A 17581-nucleotide genomic window follows, 5' to 3' on the forward strand; every position below is an offset into this window, starting at 1 on the left:
GAGAATACTCCACCCCAAAATGTTTTTCTTATGTTAAGTAATGCACCAGCAAAACCAAGGAGTTGGTGGTGGAGTTTAGGAGGCCCAGGCCCTTCACAGACCCCATGATCATCAGAGGTGATTCTGTGCATAGGGTGCAGACCTATAAATACCTGGGAGTGCAGCTGGATGATAAATTGGACTGGACTGCCAATACTGATGCTCTGTGCAAGAGAGGACAGAGCCGACTATACTTCCTTAGAAGGCTAACGTCCTTCAACATATGCAATAAGATGCTGCAGATGTTCTATCAGTCGGCTGTGGCGAGCACTCTCTTCTACACGGTGGTGTGCTGGGGAGGCAGCATAAAGAAGAGGGACGCCTCACGCCCAGACAAACTGGTGAGGAAGGCAGGCTCTATTGTAGACACAGAGCTGGACAGTTTGACATCCGCGGCAGAGCGACGGGCGCTGAGCAGGCTCCTGTCAATAATGGAGAATCCACTGCCTGCACTGAATAGTATCATCTCCAGATGGAGGAGCAGCTTCAGCGACAGACTGCTGTCACTGTCCTGCTCCACTGACAGACTTAGGAGATTATTCCTCCCCCACACTATGTGACTCTTCAATTCCACCTTTGGGGGGGGGTAAAAGTTAACATTATACAAAGTTATTGTCTGGTATACCTGCATTTCTATTTCATTTTTTTGTATTTTTTATCTGTGTGCTGCTGCAGGAGTATGTGAATTTCCCCTTGGGATTAATAAAGTATCTATCTATCTATCTATCTATCTATCTATCTATCTATCTATCTATCTATCTATCTATCTATCTATCTATCTATTATATTATATAAGTTAGTGAATACACTTGACTTGAGCATTCATAGTTTTCATACTCTTTCTCTGTCTCTGTTTAGCATTCATTTGCTCAGAGGTTGATGTGCTTGCTACTTCCTGAGCAGCTCTTCTTTTCTCCACCTTAGCGGCCCGCTGCTTCTCTTCTTTCGTTGGCATCTTTTCAGGTTAAAACTGATTAAGTTAGTTTTTGTGTTGCAATTACTTAGTACGTTTTCTGTAATTTTTCACTTAAGATGGCACTTAAGTCTTCAATCTGCCTCAAGAATGATTAAAGATATGAAGAGGTAGGGGAAGAGACCGCAAAGGTGGTAGGGAATGCTGAGAGTTGAATTTACAATAAAATAACATAAAAATAAAAACTAATAAAAATCATCACCCCGAAAGCAGATAGTAGATGTCACATAGTATATGTGTACCAAATTTAAAGTCAATGGGTGAAACGATTTGTGAGCTACAGGTGATTTAATACCTTGGACAGACAAACAAACAGCCACGGTAGCGTATTATATACGAAGACAAGAGAAGGCCTCCCAGCAAAACTCTCAGACCGGACAATGAGGGCATTAATCAGAGATACAGTGATCTGATCGATGACCAATGGGTGTGTCTGTCCATGGGACCACTAAAGCCGTGCACTCCACAAAGTGGGGCTTTATGGAAGAGAGTCTTGAAAAAAGCCATTACTTAAAGGCAACAATAAGAAAACATGTTTGCAATTTGCCCAAAAGCATGTGGTGGATCAAACCCCACCCACAAACACATGAAGAAGGTTCTCTGGTAAGATGAGACTAAAACTGACCTTTGTTGTCTTCATGGGAAACACCATGTGTGGTGAAAACCAATACTTCCCATTACCGGGAGAATAACATTCCCACAGTGAAGCACAGGGGTTGCAGCATCAGGCTGTGGGGTCAGGAAAACTGGTGAGGACTGAAGGAAAAATGGATGGCACTAAATATGGGGCACTTCCTGAGGAAAACGTGTTTCATTCTGCCAGAGTTCTGAGACTGGGTTCACCTTCCTCCAGGACGATGAATGACGCTAAACATACTGCTAAAGCTACACTTGAGTGGTTTAAAGGGAAACATTGAAATGTTTTGGAATGGTCTTATCAAAGCCAAGGCCACAATCTAACTAAGAATCTGTGACATGATTCGAAGATTACTGTACACTAATGCAACCTATCAGACTTGAAGAAGTTGGAGCAGTTTTGCTTTGAGGAAAGGGCAAAAATCCCAATGGCAAGATATGCTAAGCTAATGAGACATTCTCCAAGAGACTTGCACTTGGAATTGCAGCAAAACGGGGCTCTAAATAATATTGACTTTGGGAGATGAATACTCATGCACACTCATCATTTCTGGGTTTTTTTGCCATAATTATTGCTTGTGTCACAATAAAAATATTTTGCACCTTCAAAGTGGTAGGCATGTTGTGTGAATCAAAGGGTGCTAATCCCCCCCAAAAAATCCATTTTAATTCCAGGTTGTAATGCGACCATGCAGGACAAACCCAGAGGGGGGTGAATACTTTCACAGGGCACTGTAGAACAAAGTGAAAAATGCTGTATGATAGACAGATAGATCTCAGCCAGCTACTAATTAACAACTCTCTAATTTAGCATAATTTAGCATAAATATTGATCCCCTTTAATTTGAGAACTCTATTATGTCTGTTTTTGAGACAATTAAGCATTTTGGTGATGACAATTTCAGTAAATGCTCTGCAGCAGTATTATTATAAGGTATTTATTTATATATATATATATATATATATATATATATATATATATATATATATATATATATATATATATATATATATATATATATATATATATATATATAGTGATATATGGCTGGCCGTTCATTCCAGGTCAATACCCCCACGCCGCCAGGTGGAGCCCTCCCTGCAGCATGGAGGTGCCCCGAAGGCCGGCAGGGCATCATGGACATTGGAGTCTTTATTCAAAGCCCTGCTGGATACCATGGGGGCCGCTAGGATTGAATGAGGAGGTGTGTCCAAACTTTTGGCCTGTACTGTATATATATATATATATACATATTATGGGGTGCCAAACAGACAATTACAATGATTTTAGGAATATATAAAGTCAGCATTAGAATATATAAAATCATTCCTGAATATATAAAGTCAGTGTTGGAATATATAAAATCAAAACCTGAATATATAAAGTCAGTGTAAGAATATATAAAGTCATTCCTGATTATATACAACGTCAAAACATGAGTATATAAAGTCGGCATTGGAATTTATAAAGTCAGTGTCAGAACATATAAAGTCATTCCTGAATATATAAAGTCAGTGTCAGAACATATAAAGTCATTCCTGATTATATAAAGTCAGCATCGGAATATATAGACTCATTCCTGAATATATAAATTTAAATTCAGATTATATTGATATTGATTGAAATGACTCAGGCACATTTTTAGTAAACTCAATGAGTTCCTAATACAACGTAATGAAATAAGTTAACAAAAACTTCTTCAGAAAAATATATACAAAAAAACACTGTTCAGTTAATGTATTCAAAATAATGTATGTGCCTGGCATTTTGAACACTATATTTATTTATTCTTTTTATATGGGCACATTTTTGGACAAACCTCACAAGCCCGATCAACTCTGAGTGGCTTCTGTCGAAGTTTACCTTTCGCTATACGAGTGAAATGTCAAGCATGGAAATTAGAGAATATTTGATAGAACTAGACCATTTTATTTGTGAATTGTCCTAATTTTATATATTCGGGAATGATTTTATATATTCCAATGCTGACTTTATATATTCAAGTTTTGACTTTATATACAATCAGGAATGACTTTATATATTCTGACGCTGACTTTATATATTCAAGTTTTGTCTTTATATATTCTGAGGCTGACTTTAAATATTGCCTTGCAGTTAGGAGGCCCGGGTTCGCTTCCCGGATCCTCCCTGCGTAGAGTTTGTATGTTCACCCCGTGTCTGCGTGGGTTTCCTCCAGGTACTCCGGTTTCCTCCCACAGTCCAAAGACATGCAGGTTAGGTGCAATGGTGATCCTAAATTGTCCCTAGTGTGTGTGTGTGTGTGTGTGTGTGTGTGTGCGTGCCCTGCGGTGGGCTTGCACCCCGCCTGGTGTTTGTTTCCTGCCTTGTGCCCTGTATTGGCTGGGATTGGCTCCAGCAGACCCCCGTGACCCTGTAGTTAGGATATAGTGGGTTGGATAACGGATGGATGGATGGACTTTAAATATTCTGACACTGACTTTATATATTTAGGAATTACTTTATATATTCGGGAAGGACTTTATATATTCAGGAATGACTTTATACTCGTATATTCCGACGCTGACTTTATATAATCAGGCTTTGACTTTATATATTCGGGAATGACTTTATCTATTAAGCCGCTGACTTTATATAATCAGTCTTTGGTGTTATATATTCAGAACACTCACTTTTTATACAGTATTCTGAAAATCATTTTATTTGCCTGTTTGGCACCCCATAAATTAAATATAACTGAATTAAATTTTGTTTAGGTAGAAAAAAAATAAACTCACGGACACCACCCTACTAAAATAAACACTTAATTTTTTAGCACTTCTAAGTTTAACAACAGATAAAAAAGAAAAAAAAAAGAGCAAAGTATGTTCATGTTCAGGAAGATTGCAAATATTCAACCCCATGCCTATGCCCAACATTAAACTAAAAGACAAAATTAAATAGAATTAGGAATGGTCATGATGACATATGCATATACTTTAGCACTTCATAAATGAAGAAATTCAGTTAACCCAAAAAGATAATTGTGCTTAGTTACTCTGATAAATAAGGAATAATGTTAATTTAAATTAGTGCAAAATTCTGGGTTAGAATTACTTTTATTTTAAACAATAAACATAGTTTCAAGAAGAACAGTGAATGCTCTTTATTTATTTTTTAGGATTTGGTTTCTGGCTGTTCCCATCCACATTTTGCACTCGACTACCCACAAGCTGTTGGGTTGTACAATCTTTTTGTTATAAAATACAGCCTTAATTGTTTATCCTGTTAAACTGTTTATTCACATGTGTGCGTGTGATTTAATGCCAGGGCTAGACACTGTAAATGGCTTGAAAATGCAAAATGTTTTTATACTGCATACTGGAATGGACTCTAATATGATATCAATTGTAATTACTTCAATAGTGATGATGGAAATGACAAATATTTTTAAACAGAAATGCTTTTCTTTTTTTGTATTTGTTCTGTGTAAATAAAATGTACTTCCAACAAAAAAAAACATAATTACATTAGTGTAAACAAAGCAAATACAAGAAAAATCATTTAATATTGAGATTCTTTTAAAATTTTATAAGCCTTTTCACATTTCAAATATTTGCCACATTGGCCTTCTAAATAACATTTTAAATAAGCTATTGTTGTGCAGCAGTGGGTAAATCTATTGTAGATGCCATAATGGATGGACAGGTATCTCAACTGGGATGAGAAACAATATATTACCTGGCCGGGAGGGATGTCACTAAGTTCCTATCCCAGTCAAAGCGGTCCCGTTATGGAAGGAGAGGGGGAAAATGGTTTTCAGAGACAGTTTATCCCCCCCAAGGTGAAACATGGCAGTGATACACTGGTATGGTCCCAGTTTGGACTCATGCAGGGTTCCATGGGACATGTAGTTCAGAAAGGCAACTTTGTTGGGGTCCGAGGGTGACACCAGAGGGCACTGCTAGGTAAATGTTTCCCTACTTTGGCTTCCACATGACCCAGAGGTGCTTCTGCTATGCTATGACTTGACATTGGAAGTACTCCCATAGTACAACATTAAAGGAAGCTGCCCAGACTCCTTCAAGAGTCAGAGTCAGGAGGCAGTGGACGACACTCATGAAGGAGTGATTGAGAAGGACAGAAGGTGACTAAATTGTGCTTTATTTACAATATTGGACTGAAGGCTGTAGAAAAATTATTACATATTAAACTACCATTTTTTTTTACCTGAAATTGTGTCTGATTGAGTTTTATTAAGTGTTTGGAACTCTGGGGCGCCCCTGGTAGTCACACTATGTTTTGGATAAACAGTGATTATTTACTATAATTAAGATGATAATATGAGTACAATTGACAGCTACAGTATATTCCTTTAAATCTAGAATTCAGGTTTGTAATGAGAAAAAAAACAAGTTTTTGGACCAGTATGGTAAAAAATATTATTTCTGAATATTGCTCACTAGGTATGATTTTTTTGTGTGTTTGAGTTTAATTTATTAATATAAGAATAATGATGTTTCTCTGTATTATCCCTTGAATAAAAAATCCTTTTTCTTTACTACTTGTTTCAGTAGGTGAAGATTTTTATAGTTGTACAAATGTGCAATATTTATATCTTCTTCCCAAAAACATTTTAATTATAGATACTCATTGCATAACAGGCATATTTGTATCAAATTCTGTTTGTCACTAGGAGCACCATCGCAGACTATCAAATAATGGAGTGACATACTGTTAAACAGAAATGTGCTGAGTTTGCTCTGTACAACTTCCAAGTATAAGTATTACCATAGTTAAATGCATAATATAAAATTCCAAAACTCATTTTATTCAAGATAGTTTTATAGGAGGGAGAAGCCAATTGCAATAGTAGTAGGACCCACTCACACACACACACCCGCACTGACCCTCGCAAGGGGCTAGTTTGGGATTGACAGTTAACCTAACATAAACCTCTTTGAGGATGTGGGAAGACAACCTGATTACTGAGAGAAAATCTTCAATTAGACACAAGGAAAAAGTTCAGACTCCACACTGACAATTAACAGATGCAAGATATACAATACAATACAATACAATTTATTTTTGTAATGCCAAAAAATCACACAAGAAGTGCCTCAATGGGCTTTAACAGACCCTGATTCTTGACAGCCCCCAAGCCTTGAATCTCTAAGAAGACAAGAAAAACTCCCAAAAAAACCTAAGTAGGGAGAAAATGGAAGAAACTTTGGGAAAGGCAGTTCAAAGAGAGACCCCTTTCCAGGTAGGTTGGGCGTGCAGTGGGTGTCAAAAAGAAGGGGGTCAATACAATACAATACACAGAACAGAACAAATCCTCAATTTAGTATAAAAATAAAAAATTTAGAAGTACGGAGCAGAATTTAACAGTAGATAATATCACATAATATGATTTGGATTTGTTTAGGGTCCTGAAGACCTCAGCCATCAAGCTGCCTCCCCCTATTGGCCATTCCACAGCTGAAACATTGCTTGGCCAGCCAATCCGATGAAAGGACCGCTCTACCCCACGATTCCTGCGATCCTCCATCAGGGATGACTTTACCTTAGGCAGGCAAAACAACTTGGCAGGTGGGCCATGGCACCAAGTGCCACATTTGAGTACCAAGAAGAGAAACAGAATAGGTGAGGGTTAGTAACAAATTATAACTATCATGTTACTTATGTTTTAGTGCTAATGACTAACAACAGAGATGCAGTCTGTACAGTTAATCAGCAGCTCTAGTCAGGATATGCTATACTGAAGTAGTGAGTCTTCGGCTGGGATTTAAAAGCTGAGACCGAAGGGGCATCTCTTATAGTAGCAGGCAGAGCATTCCACAGTTTAGGGGCCCTGTAGCTAAAAGCTCGACCTCCTACTGTTATTTTATTAATCCTTGGAATCATAAGCAGACCTGCATCTTGAGATCTTAATGTGCGCTCTGGTTTGTAAGTCATGATAAGTTCAGACAAGTAAGCCGGACCTTGGCCATTTAATGCTTTATATGTTAAAATGAGGATTTTGAAATCTGCCCTAAACTTAAATGGGAGCCAGTGTAAGGATTTAAGAACTGGAATTATATGTTCATACTTTCTTGTTTCTGTAATAATTCTTGCAGCAGCATTTTGGATTAACTGGAGGCTGTATAAAGAACAGTTTGAACATCCAGTGAATACCGCATTGTAGTAGTCAATCCTACTAGAAATAAATGCATGAATTAATTTCTCAGAATCCTGTTTATTTAGAAAGCGCCTTAATTTCTTAAATAAGAAACATGATTTGGACAACTTTGTAATATGCGCTTTTAATGACATGCTAGAGTCAAAGATAACTCCTAGATTGTGGGCTGATTCAGTAAAATTAATGGTGATTCCAACTGAGTTAAATGATGACAGAATATTGTTGTGATCAGCATCATTCCCTCCAACAATTAACATCTCTGTTTTATCTGTGTTTAAGGACAAGCAGTTCTCATCCATCCACTCCTTTAATTCACTAACACAACTAATTAAAGACAACATCACAGAAACTTCATTTGATTTAAATGAAAGGTATAACTGGATGTCATCTGCATACGAGTGAAAATTAACATCATGTTTCCTAATGATAGATCCCAGTGGAAGCATGTAAAGTGAAAACAGTAAAGGTCCCAGTACTGAGCCCTGCAGACACCATATCTCACTTCTGTGTATAATGATGGAGTACTGTCAACACATTTCTGTATATATTGGAATCGATTTGATAAATAAGAACTAAACTAAGCGAGCACAGAGCCTGTAAGCCCAACATCGTTTTCTAGCCTGTGCAGTAAAATAGAATGGTCAATGGTGTCAAATGCTGCACTTAAGTCTAACAACATAATTACAGTGGAGTTTCCTTCCATCAGAGGATATCAGAATGTCGTTTAGAGAGAAAGGGTAAATTTGAAATAGGCCTATAATTATTTAGTATGGGTGGGTTTAGTTCTGACTTTTTAAATAATGGTTTAGTGACTGACACTTTTAATGCATCAGGTACTGTGCCATGCAGTAATGAACTATTGATAATGTTTAGAATAGGTGCTGCAAGAACATCCATTGCACTTTTTACTAGTTTTGTTGGCACTCAATCTAGGGAACAAGTAATGGGTTTCATTTTAGAAATTAAAGTTAAGACTTCCTGCTCAGTTACAGGATTAAAATTACTAAAGTGCTGAATGGAATGTGAGGCAGGGTATGCTAAGTTAGTATGTGGTTTGTATTGTGATGCTGAGATCTGGGATCTTATATTTTAAATTTTCTCATTGAAGAAGTTCATAAAGTCTGTACTGCTAATATCTGTTGGCATTTTGCACTGTAGATCTGAATTCCCATTTGTTAATTTAGCAATTGTTCTAAACAGTACCTGAGGATTTTTATTATTCCTATCGATTATTGTAGAAAAGTATTCTGAGCAAGCTTTAAAGAGAGCTTTTTTATATAACACTCTGTCCATGCAAATTGAAAGACATATAGCTTTGTTGTTCTCCATGTGCGCTCCAGTTTTTGACACTCTAATTTAAGGTTCAAGTTTTTTCATTAAACCTGGGAGAATTTCTATGTGCTTTGAAAAGATATGAACCCAAGATTCTGGATCCATGAGAAAGAAGTGGAAACTGCTGCCTTTTTAAGGTGTATTCAGCTCAAGTTATTCTTATAAGTGTAATTCTGCTAATTAACCTAGCATACGGCACACTAATTAATGCAGTGTAGTTAAATAAACACTAAATGACCCACTTGCCCTTGTCAACAAAAATATAAAGTCAGTCATACATGTGTTTAATACAGGAATGCTGTTTAAAGCATTAAAATGATGAAGCAACCCATCCTGCCCTACTGTGAGCACTGCAATGCATCATAATACAGGTAAACAGCAAAGACATCAATGTTGTATCTTGAAGGTCTGACAATGGGTCATTGGTGAGAGAGAGAATTCATTTCAAGAATTCAAATGCAAAAAGCAACGGAATAATTCTAAACAACTTCAGCATCAACTCAAGTATGATATACTAAAATAATGAGTTTTCAACCTTCATTCAAATGATTGAATCAATGAAGATTTCATATTATTGGCAGGGAGATCAGTTCAGAATTTGGTGGCCTTATAGCCCAAGGCTTTCCCTTCTGCAGTAGTGTTACTTATAAGACATGCACAGTTTTACACTGTATGTCAAAATAAGTACTTTGAAAATCATCTCTCAGCTTGCATTGAAGCCTTCAAAGTGGTTTAAGAAGTAGAGAGACACAGTCGTACTTCTAAGTTCTAGGTATAATGCTGGCAATTGTGTTTGTCATATTAAACTCTGTAAATCACTTTCTTTTATCACTCATTTTCAAAGTAAGCTGTCACTGAAGCCTAAATGCATTGGTGATAACGCTTCCTTTGTAATATACAATATATAGTTTGCATATTTTAGGTAATAGTTACTTTGCTAAATCTCATTTCTACAGAATAAGTATAGTGATAGCTTTTGTGGATACATTGCTGAATTAAATGTATATATCATTTCTTTTGATTCTTTAAATAATTTTATCAATTTAACATTTCATATTGTTAGTCAAAGAATGCAAACTTCAGACTTTAATTGGTACGGTGCCAAGATTTTAATTTCGGACAGCATTATCAGAGCAATTTCTTATCAATGCATCATGTTTTCTAATTTCCTACTTTTCTATATTGCATTCCTCAAAGCTTTCTTCCTTTTTATTTTATCTGTAACTTTTCCTTTTCTAAATATATGCTCTAGAGTTATTTTGAAATTCTCTTTAGTGTAAAAATAAAGATATTTACACAGTGTACTCCATGCATTTATCTGTGTGAATTCACCAGAACTATTCAGCTTGGGGAAAGAGAATTCAGGCCTGTAAACTTTAAAGCATTAGAAAAATTTAGACAAGTATAGGCTATTTGGAACCAAAAAGCTCAACAGTCCTATTCACCTAATTCCTTGAAAATCAAGTCATGTTTTGAAGTTCCCTAAAGTCCAAATGCCTACCACACTACTTGGTAACTTATTCCATGCATCTATGGTTCTCTGTGTGAAGAAACTTTCCTAATGTTTATACGAAATTAACCTTAAAAAATTGTTATCTGTGTCCTTGTGTTCTTGTTGAACTCATTTAAAACTAACAGTTCTGAATCCACTGTACTAATTCCTTTCATAATTTTGAACACTTCAATCATGTAACCTCTTAAACTCCTTTTGCTTAAACTGAAAAGACTGAAAAGATGTTTTAATCTTTCCTCGTAACTCATGCCCTGCAGTCCTGGAATCAGCCTAGTCGCTCTTACCTCAACTTTTCAACTTTTTGCAGGGCTTCTATGTTTTTTTGTAGCCTGGAGACCAAAACTGTACACAAGTACTCCAGATGAGGCCTTACTAGTATGTTATAAATATATTATTGAGCATAGCCTCCTTGAACTGGTACTCTGCACATCGTGCTATAAAACTTAGCATTATGTCAGTCTCCTTAATGGCTTCAGAATACCATCTGGTCTGCTTTTTGGGGATACAGCTATGAATGACCAGAGAACTTCTTTCAACCACTCTTTATAACTGCTTGCTTGCTTTCTTTCCATCTCTTTACCAACAAACTTTAATTTTCTGGTGTTGTAGCAGAATTATGTCTTTCTCAACTGGATTATCCTTCTCTGTCAAATTGATGAAAGACAGATCTTGATGAATCTTTCCACCTTTAACTTAAGCTAATATTTGTGATTTATGTCTCTGTGTATTTTAACCAATGCTTAAACACCAAAGTCAATAAGTACATGACTTTGTGTATGGTAGGGGTGGCCAACTTCGATCCCAGAGAGCCGCAGTGGTTGCAGATTTTTATTACAACCCAGTTACTTTAATTAGAAACCAATCCTCACCAATAAAATATCTTATTTAATTTCATGGCTAGTTAGTATTTTAACTCTAAAATGTTAGTTCATTCTTAAATCATATTTTTTTCCTTAATAATGATACATGTATCAGCCAAGTGATCTGAAGCCTAAAATGGATGAGTAATTTCCAGTTCTTCATTTTCTCTTCAGTTTCCTTCTGAGTATTTAATTAAACCAAATAGTGAATAATACACATGGATGGAAAAGGAGACACTGTAGATGTAGAACTGTTGAATCCTTTGTCTTTTGCATCTTATTGTTAATAAAGAGCAGTTAAAACAGTGAATACAGCTGTTTAAGACTAAAATAATCAATTAATGATTCAAAATCTTAACAAGTGAACCAACTAAAATGAACCAGAAAAATGTCACTTGAGCAATAAGTGCTTCATCAGCAAAAAATAATTTCTCATGAAGCAATTGAATTGGAACAAAAACCAGCAGCCACTGTGGACTACCGAACAAAAACCAGCAGCCACTGTGGACTACCAGGACTGATATTGCTCAGCCCTGATTAAAGAGATGGGTCTTATATAGCAAATAAATTAAATGAAGTTAATTAGTAGCAAAAACTAGTCACTAATTAAGAAAATGGAATGAATGAAACCCCGTGGCCACTATGGCTCTCCAGGATCGGAGTTGGCCACCACTGGTATATACACTACCTAGAAGATTCTTTCTTTCTCTTAGATTTTTATGCCAGCATCACCTTAACCATTGTTCCTGCTGAAACATCACAATTTCATCAGTTTTCATCACTGGAGTTCCTATCAAATGCATTCTAACAAAGCCATGGTAGCCAACATGACGAGCAATTGGGTTTGATCAACATGTTTAAACTGTGCATGATCTTATGTGTGATGCCATGTTAATTGATTAATAATCTCAATGGCCACACTGTGTGGAAGGCTTTGCTTTCCATATAATTTATATCCCTCAAGAATTTTCATTATTTTGTCAATTACAAAGAGAGAGTGAAGGGGGACAGGGAGTAGCAGAGTGCCTCCTTTATTAGATATGATGTTATTATTATTATTATACAGCACATATGTATTACTCCACACCAAATTGCAACTTACTCTAAGCTTAAAAAGCACACTTCTGGGAGATCTGGGAACAGTTCTGAACTTTCAGGATTGGTGTGTCCACCAGCGCACAATTTCCTCTTACAACACTGCAAAGCAATTGGGCTCTGCTCCATCCCAACATCACAAAATCTTTGGATGACTAGTCCTTTTGCTTAAAAGAATGACACAGTATTCTCAAACCTGCTTAATCTAATTCAAGGTGACAGAGCAATATCTAGCAAAAGGCAAGAAACAAACCATGGACAGGGCAGCAGTCCACCACAAGACACCCTCATGCACTTGTAATAGGCCATTTTAGAATTGCTAGGTAACATAGGCTGCATGTCTTTGGGGATCTGGGAGGAAATCTATACTGGCACAGGGAGAATGTGTAGTGTCCACACAGATAAATACTGGGCAAGGAGCACTCAAAGGAGGATTCTCAATCTGTAAGGCAGCAAGTGTTTGCCAAGGCACCACACACTGTCTTAATTGTGATATCCTGCAGACATTTAGCAACTTGGTGAACGGTTACTTCATGTTATGGCATACCTTTTAAAACTGGTAGATCTAAAAAACCTCTTTCTGGTCACCATCTTCTGTACACTTACAAATCACTTTATATATAGCCTGATACTATAGGACATTGAGCTACTTTACCAAACTTGTAAAAGGTGGCTAGGAGCAGAAGAGAAACAAAACTGTCAAGTAATTGTGGAAAGGTCAGACAAATGTTGTATCTGAGAAGAACTTACTCAAGGGCTCCTCTAGAAACCAGTGGTTTATTATCTCTATCAGTCCATCTCAGGGCTTTCCTGTGATTTTGTGTTGTTCCCCCATTCTACTCTAGAACCCCTTAACCTTTTAGGCAATATCTTCCAATATACAGTGCACATGCTAAAGCTGTATATTATGTAGATGTTAGCACTGCTGAATTTAAGTTACATAGATTAAGAATCGGTTGATGGCCTGATCACTGTCTCTCTGTGTTTGTAGGAGTTTTCAAAATGTTGTGTCTCAAATGTTGTATGTTTCCTTGGATAAAGGCATCAGTCAAATAGTAATAACATTTCCCACCAGTTTCCACTCATGTCCAAAGGTATTACTGGGCTGATTGATGACTCTAAATTAGCTCAGTGTGTGTGTGACTCTGAGTCTGAGCACTAATGTGCCCTGTGGTGGACTGGTATCCCATCAAGGTTGATTCCTACCTTAAGCTCAATGTTGCCAGCTCTACACAGTTCTACCTATAATGGTACTAGCAGGTTTGACAATGACTGGATATATGTATCAATGCATAAGGACTTATTGTGTCACACATTTCTTAAAAAAGCAATATTAACACTGTTATTTCTGTTTAAAATGTGAGATAGTTATGCTAATGTCATTTATTTACATATGCATTCATTTTTCAGTATAGGCCCTCTTGAAAAAAAGACCAAGGAATCTGTTCATACCGGTCTGAACAGGTTGGGCTGCTACGTGTGCAGATTTGCCCTTCAGTTAAAGTGAATTGAGACTTTTTAAAAATTTTTTCACAATGTATTTATGATACATGTAGAATTCAGCAGATTTGAGACTATTATGTTTTATTGTAAGTGTTTAACACAGGCTTTTTCCCTAAAGTTTGTTAACAAAGCCTTTTTACTGAGACCATCTGTTCCAGTTGCAGGCATTCCTGATAAAACAAAAAAGTTTTAATAGAATACATTTAAACACATATTTTTAAATAAAAACAAAACCAAGGCACAAAATGTCTTTTGGATTTAAAGTACGTAATAAATTCTCTGAGCCTCCCCCTGCACCACGTTTCTCCAACATAAGGTCATGTGGAACAAAATGCAGGACCCAATCTAGGAAATGACACTAGTTCATTTCATGGTGCACACACCACCCCAATAAAAAGTCCTTAGTCAGCCTATCCATATATCTTTAGGATGTAGAAGGGAAAACCCATACAGCCATGGGGTGAACAAGTGAACTAAGTACAAATAGTGGCCACTCAGCATTTAAACTGTGACATAGTCTGCTAACCAGTATGCTGCATGCTTTACACTTAAAAACTGTATTTGTTACTAAGGTCATTGCAGCTTAAAGCTCTAATGTTAAAATGCTATCTACTATCTGTGGACACCAGGGGGCGCTCCAGCTCCCCAAACATCAAAAAACTGGAATGGACACAATTTTAAAAGACACAAAGAATATTTTATTGTGGGAAACTCTTTCACACAAGTGTTTCCCACCACAACAGCCACAAGTACAATTAAGCACAAGATAGGACACTGTCTTCTTTCTCTCTGTTTCTCATCCACCTTCCACTCGACTCTGGCTTGTCCATCTGAGGCAGGCAGCTCTTTTTAGTTTTCACCTGGCAGTACTTCCGGTCTTCTATACATGTGGTCCAAATTCACTTCTGGGTAAGACAGAAACTCAGTGAAATAGGGCTCTCAAGTCTCTGCAGCACCCATGGAGCCCAACAGGATGAGTGGAAGAACTCCATGTCCTGTGCAGCTCTGTGGAAATCCTAGGCAATGCTACAACCCAGGGGTGCTGCCATCTAGCATTCCAAGGAAGATCTCATCACACGGGCATCCCGACTAGGTAAGGCTGCTGGCCGTCTCTTACATGTTGTATTCACCATTAAGGAGTCTCCTGCTTGAGCACATAATGATGTTGAAATCAAAAACATTGCTACCTAAAACTGGCCTTAAGTCGAATCAAAGGAGGAACATTACTAAGAATGTGCCAATGTACTGTAAGATCATCTGTTCATCCGCCTATACATTTTCTAAAATGCTTACTTCAGTCCAAGGTTCCCGACTGCCAGAGCCTATCTTGACAACATTGGACACAAGTTAACAAACACAACACAGGACTCTAGTGATCAGTGCCAAAGATAGCATTCTTAAACTGCTTTAATCTAATTCTCAGTCACTTTGGGGGGGTTGAGCCAGTTCCAGCGGCCCTGACAACATGACAGGATTTGTAAACCGACCGGTACATATTTACACACACACTCCCATAATTATGCTTGAACAGTTTGAAGCTGCCGGTCATACATCTCTGGGAATTTAAGAAGGAAAGAAAACCAAGAGTACTCGTGCAGACATAGGAATAATGTACAACCCCCCAAAAATAATTTCTGCTCACCGTGCCAACATGCAGCTCATCTTGTATGGTTATTTCATCTTTAAATTTTGTGCAGGACTGATTGCCAATATGGTTAAATGATGTTATCTTGAAAAGCTTTTAATTTGTCTCATGCAGAGCTGGCTTTGGAATTGAACACTTATTACTCTATAGTTAATTGAAAAAAATGGAAGCAAGGATCACAATTAGATCCTAGCTAGAACTAAGATCAACAAATATACAACGCCAGTTATTTAACCACTTCACTCAATGGCTTCCAATTAAAGTTTACAGCTGATTTTAAAATCCACCTTCTCAAGTATAAACTTGCAAGTGGTTTAGATCTTTACAGTACTTCAATAAAGAAATTATCCATACAGAGCCTTCAACAGTAGGCCACCCAAACCCACTGGTCACCTCAAGGCTCATTATTTTTGCATTGCATACTCTTGTCAGAGATGCTAGTAAGGTTTTTTCACATTGCTAGTACATGCATGTTTCTGTTAGGAAGTTGTTTTCTTTTTCTTGGTGTCTGTGGTGGCACTTGGTCTGCCTTGAAATGGATGCATTGAAGCACATATTGAGTGTGTGGACCTGTTTTCAGACTCTTTCACTCAAATGAAAATTTTTGTAATGGAGTGATTGTTTCCAAAATGTGACTGGCTTGTAGAGTAGCACTGAGATACTGTATATATGCATATGTAAGACGTGTTTGTGAAGCCATCAGGAGGTGTTTATCCTGTGGTCTGTGTGTGGATTCCAAAGCCACAGTGCAGTGCTGGGGATGGTATGCTGTAAAAATTATGCCTTTTATTTGAGACATAAATCCAAGGTCCTGACTCACTGTGGTAATAAAAGATCCCTGGGCATCTCTTGAAAAGTGTGGGGTGTTTCCTGATATCCTTGCTAAACTGTCCACCATGCCCTTGTTATTTTGGCCATCTAAACATCTTTTGCCCTTTATTAGTTAACTATCTCTTTCACCCCTTTACCACCTAATAACTAATGTGTGGTGAGCATACTGGTGTATAAATGGATGCCATCATATCATCCAGATGGATGCTGCACATTGGTGGTGGTTGAAATGGCCCCTCACTGTCTATGTAAAGCACTTTGAGTAGGCTAAAATAAGGTGCTATATAAATGTAATTAACTAACATATATATATATAGGAAGGTCAACGGTTTTAAAGTGGAAAAACCATAATGAAACTATTTCATAAGTCCTGTATTAAGTCTATTGTTATTTTTGCTTTTGTATGTTGTTTTGGCAACCTTAACAATATAAACCATCTTAACAATATTGTAAAAATTAGCAATAAAATTGGTTTGCAACAAACCTTTGTCAATGAGATGTACTAGAAACAGGTTAAAAAGAAGACCTACTCATTTCTGTCAGACAGCAGCCATCCTTTTCTTTCAGGTTTCCAAGGGTAAAGGAGAACAGGTTTAAGAACTCTTTTATTCCTTGGGCTATAAGCATTTTGAATTCTGCTACTTGAAATCCGAATTATTATTGTGTGTACTGTTGAAATTAATTCTTCTTCTTTGTACTAATATTGAGTGTGTGTATATATGATAAGCCTGGTTTTCAGTTGTTGTGTCTTTGTTCATTTAATTAGCACTGTCCAACAATGCCTTATGTTTTTGCACTTGCCTTCTTTAAACAAACACATTTCCCTATGGCATGTTGGAGTCTACCTAAACTATATATACGGTGTCACAGCAGTACACTGGTTAGTGCTATTGCTTCATGGATTCAGGATCTTGGTTTCAAACTATTCACCAGTATGTTGTCTATGTGCATTTTACATGGTCTCCCCGTTCCCTTGTGTTCCAGTTTTCCTTCAACAGCTGCTAAGACATGCGA

The sequence above is a fragment of the Polypterus senegalus genome, chromosome 9, assembly GCF_016835505.1.
Source record: "Polypterus senegalus isolate Bchr_013 chromosome 9, ASM1683550v1, whole genome shotgun sequence".
Classification (NCBI taxonomy): domain Eukaryota; kingdom Metazoa; phylum Chordata; class Cladistia; order Polypteriformes; family Polypteridae; genus Polypterus; species Polypterus senegalus.